At 40.0% G+C, this 4,855-nt stretch overlaps 1 pseudogene; it reads left to right on the top strand.

The window, feature by feature from the left end:
• Window positions 1–1,323: 1,323 nt before the first annotated feature.
• Window positions 1,324–2,257, top strand: LOC139702497 (olfactory receptor 1-like; annotated as a pseudogene).
• The last annotated feature ends 2,598 nt before the right edge of the window (window positions 2,258–4,855 follow it).

The raw sequence follows: 4,855 nt of genomic DNA, 5'->3' as shown, positions 1-4,855 counted from the left end.
AACATTAAACAGGGAAGAGAGGTGGGAGGGAAAGGGAGAGAGAAGGGAAACTGCATGGAAATGGAAGGAGACCCTCATCATTATACAAAATTACATACAAGAGGAGGTGAAGGGAAAGGGGAAAAAAAAACAAGGGAGAGAAATGAAGTACAGTAGATGGGGTAGAGAGAGAAGATGGGAGGGGAGGGGAGGGGAGGGGGGATAGTAGAGGATAGGAAAGACAGCAGAATACAACAGACACTAGTATGGAAGTATGTAAAAATGTGGATGTGTAATCGATATGATTCTGCAATCTGTATACGGGGGAAAATGGGAGTTCATAACCCACTTGAATCAAATGTATGAAATATGATATGTCAAGAGCTATGTAATGTTTTGAACAACTAATTAAAAAAAGAATGAATGATGGGGCTGTTAGGGTGATGGGAACTTTTGTTGTTTTTCTCTATTTTCTATGTTTGTGTGACGTGCTTATATTACTTTTAAAACACAAATGCAATTAAAGTTTTTGATTGTGGAAAAAAACTAAAATAAATAGTCCAGATGAGATTAGATATCACAAAGGTCTAGGAATGTGGTTTTGTGATAAGAAGTAGAGGAAGTAGCAGAGGAATAAAATGTAGAATATATGGGGTGTGGTAGATTCAATTTGCATTGATGGTGACAGAGAAGAATGAAAGAAGTGAAGTTCACAGATTTCTGATTGGATCCTGCATTCCTTTTACTGAAAAGTGAGAGATTAAAAGAGGAGGAGAGTAGTATGGATGCAACAACACAACATGCTGTTTCATTAGTAACCTGTTGAGCCTAAGATGCTTGTGATGATACATCCAAGGGAAGAGGACCATTAAGCAATGGCATACAGAGTTCTGTGGGTGAAACATCTCTGTCTTAATTTAAATGGTAATCTACATATTTGGCATAAATGAGATTTTCTTAGGGTTACACATAGAATTATAAGAAGATAGGGTTAACAAAATATTTGAGGACTATCACTCTAAGATATTATAAATCAGAAACCAATTATAGTTCCTTAGGATGAAAACAGAGGTAAGAGAAAATCCAACACTCCTTTTGTGGTAGAAGCAAATAGATAAGTGTTTAGGAAAGAATGACTACTTGGACATGTTTAAAAGAGGGTGAGATACAGTAATACATGATCATAGAAATTAAGGACACTTGTAAGATGATACTTAATATGATGATGGTGAGATCAACTAGTGTAGAACACATAAACACTGTGTATGAGAAAAACGTGATCATTTTCACTGGGTTTTTAAAGGACCTTATTATTTCTCTTAAAGGTATTGGAGACAGACAATAATGAAAAAAAACCAAACTCACATCTCAGAGTTCCTCCTCCTGGGCCTGCCCATCCAGCCAGAGCACCAGAACCTCTTCTATGCCCTATTCCTGGCCATGTATCTTACCACCATCCTGGGGAACCTCCTCATCATTGTCCTCATTTGCCTGGACTCCCATCTCCACACTCCCATGTATTTGTTTCTCAGAAACTTGTCCTTCTCTGACCTCTGCTTTTCCTGTGTCACCATGCCCAAATTGCTACAGAACATGCAGAGTCAAGTTCCATCCATCCCCTATGCAGGCTGCCTGACCCAAATTTACTTCTTCATTTTTTTTGGACACCTTGGGAATTTCATCCTTGTGGCCATGGCCTATGACCGCTATGTGGCCATCTGCTTCCCGCTGCACTACACCACCATCATGAGCCCCAAGCTCTGTCTCTCCCTGGTGGTGTTTTCCTGGGTGCTGACCACATTCTATTCCTTGTTGCACACCCTGCTTCTTCCCAGATTATCCTTCTGTGCAGACAATGTGATCCCCCACTTTTTCTGTGAAATATCCGCCCTGCTCAAGCTGGCCTGCTCTGACACTCGTGTTAATGAGTTGGTGATATTTGTTGTAGGAGGAATTTTTGCTGTCATCCCATTCTTACTCATTCTTTTGTCCTATACAAAGATCGTGTCCTCCATCCTCAAGGTCCCTTCTGCTCGTGGTATCTACAAGGTCTTCTCCACCTGTGGCTCCCACCTCTCTGGTGTCACTGTTTTATGGAACAATTATTGGTCTCTACTTATGTCCATCAGCTAATAATTCTACTGTGAAAGACACTGTCATGGCTCTGATGTACACAGTGGTGACTCCCATGCTGAACCCCTTCATCTATAGCCTGAGGAACAGAGACATAAAGGGGGCCCTCAGACGGGTCCTTTGTAGGAAGAAAATTCTCTTCTGAGTATAAAGGAGTTTTATCATAATTTTTCATTAGCATTAATATTGATATGAATATTGAAATATTTTCCTAGAATTTTCCCTCACCATGGGAACTTCAGTTGAAGTAACATAGTACATTATTGTTCAACAGGCAAAAGAAAGAAGATTTAACTGAGTGCTGAACTATGAAAGGTCGTTTTGGGACCTGACTTTGCCTTCCTCCTTGTCTTTCCCAGGTGATGCTGTGAAAAGCCTATGTAAAAGCTACATTTTATGTGCTTTCCAGTTCTTACATTCCTTAAATTATTCCTAGATCTTTCAATGTTATCTCAAATCTGGTTTGACTATGGTACAATTTTTAAATAGTGCTCCATAATCTTATATTGATACTCAATAACTTCTCTATATCTCAATCTCCCAGCAAAGCTCTAAGGTCTTGTACATAATATTCCTGCACAAATTCTGTCATCATTTTATCTCCTAATTTTTCTGTACCCCTTATTTATTTTCATGTCTACCTTGTCTTTTATTCCCTGTCCTGACAATAAATTTTTTCTAATCCTCTGTGCAATAGTGTCATTGAACAATTTTGTGTTCCCTTGTAATTAACTAATCCAGGAACCCCAGAATTTATTGACCCAGGATGGGGCAAAAAGTTAGAGGCTTTGGGAAAATTTTAGTTTTTAAAGTTACCTCTGTTTTGTTTGGTAGTTTTACTTGCAAAGGATCCTTCTATGTTTTATTGTACCCCTGTGACAATTCAAAGGAAACAGAGAAGATATTATCACTTATTTTCAGACTAACATCTATGAAGTTCAACACTTTCCAGGCCATGCAGTGGGTCAGTTATTAAGGCTGTGTAAGATTAGAGACTGAAGATCCTTTTCATTTTCTCTCACTTCCAAATGAAGGATAGCATCCATTTTTTTTTTAAATTTTAGCATAACCATGACATGGACTTTTTCTGGCCTTGGTCCATTCCTTTTCTTAATTGTCTCCTCTGATGATTTTCAAATCCATTCCTTTCATATAGTCTCCTGACCTCACTAGTTTATCTGAAGGTCAGATCTTTCTCCCAAACTCTCAGCTGTCCTTAAAAAAAAAAAAAGGTTTAATGCTATATTATTTATTCACTTATTTTAATTTGTTCTTTTTAGGTATACATGACAGTAGGGTATATTTTGACATATTATACATGCATGGAGTATATCTTAGGATTCTATTCTTGTGGTTGTACATGACATGGAGTTTCACTGGTTGTGTATTCATATATGAACATAGAAAATTATGACCAATTCATTCTACTGTCTTCCCTATTCCTATTCCCACTCCTTTCCCTTCATTCTCCTTTGACTAAGCCACTGAACTGGTATTCTTTTATTGTGTGTTAAAATTTACATATCAGAGAGAACATTCAACTTCAGTTTCTTAGGAATTGGCTTATTTCTCTTAAGCATGATAATCTCTAGCAAATTTAATAAAGTCTCCCGGGCATATCTCTGGCTCTGGGGACCACCTTAGTAACAGAAGAAACTATACTTTGCAGGTGCTATTGGGCACCTAGATGTCTCTAGCTCCACTAATGCTCGAAAACAGCGGCAGAAAAACTTGAGATGGAAGGCCTTATCAAGAGTTTCTGTCTTTGCTAATGAATGTCAAATGGCATTTCTTAGAAAATATTATATGGTTCAGTTTTTTGGGCATAGTCTTGATGCACAATCATTCTGTCCTCTTTTAGCATCTTATTCAACCATGTCATGAGCCAAATGTGAAACCTTAGCCCCAGTAGAGCCACAGCCAACTAATGGCAAAGCTGAGACTAGAACTCACAGACTGGTGTTTTTTTTTTTTTTTTTCCTTTGTATGACTGAAAGAGAAAGTGACTGTACTTCCAGGGATCCAGGTTTGGGGGAGGCCAGGTGGCTGGGCCTTGGCGGTGGCTGGGCCTTGGCACTGGCTGGAAGGTGCCAGCAGCCAAGGCTGCTGGTGAGTCCTTGGTCTATGCTGTTTTCTGTCAGGAGGGCTTGTCTCTTAGGTTGGACTGCAAGGACTCTAAGATCGGGGATGAAGCTTGAACAAAGAAAAAGGAGAGGGAAAGGGATTCCAGGGAACTGCTCCTCAGTGCCCTCTGCTCTTCAGCTCCAGTCTATAAGATGGCAGAGGCCAGGGCACAGATGCAGTTCACCACCCTCAGCTTCCTTGCTGCAAATTAAGACAATGTGGCAAGAGAAAACTCTCTCACAATTTTCTTCTATTCTTAAAGAAAAATGGTTAATAAAAACCTAAGTTTAAATGATGAGCCGGGACATGGCCTGTTCCACTTTCCTTACCTTGACCCTAGAAGGTGCCAACTCAAACGCCACCTTTTTCATTTGTTTCTTAATCTATACATATGGCTGTATTGTGGGGAATGGTGGGGGATTCAAGTTGATCTTACAGCTCCAGGGGCTGGAAGGGACCAGGCCAGTCAGCCATGCTCAGGACCCCATGGCTCCTCCCCCTCTCCAGCTACTCCTTAACAAAGTCAAGGACAGGATAATGAAGTTTGCCAAGGCTGTCCCCTGCAGCTTGGTGGGGGCCTGTGGGGGCATTCCTCTACCCAGTTCCAGTATCTGTTTTA

Source organism: Marmota flaviventris, chromosome 17 (assembly GCF_047511675.1).
Source record: "Marmota flaviventris isolate mMarFla1 chromosome 17, mMarFla1.hap1, whole genome shotgun sequence".
NCBI lineage: Eukaryota > Metazoa > Chordata > Mammalia > Rodentia > Sciuridae > Marmota > Marmota flaviventris.
Note: the sequence above shows the minus strand (reverse complement) of the source record. Positions and strands in the feature narration are given on the sequence as shown.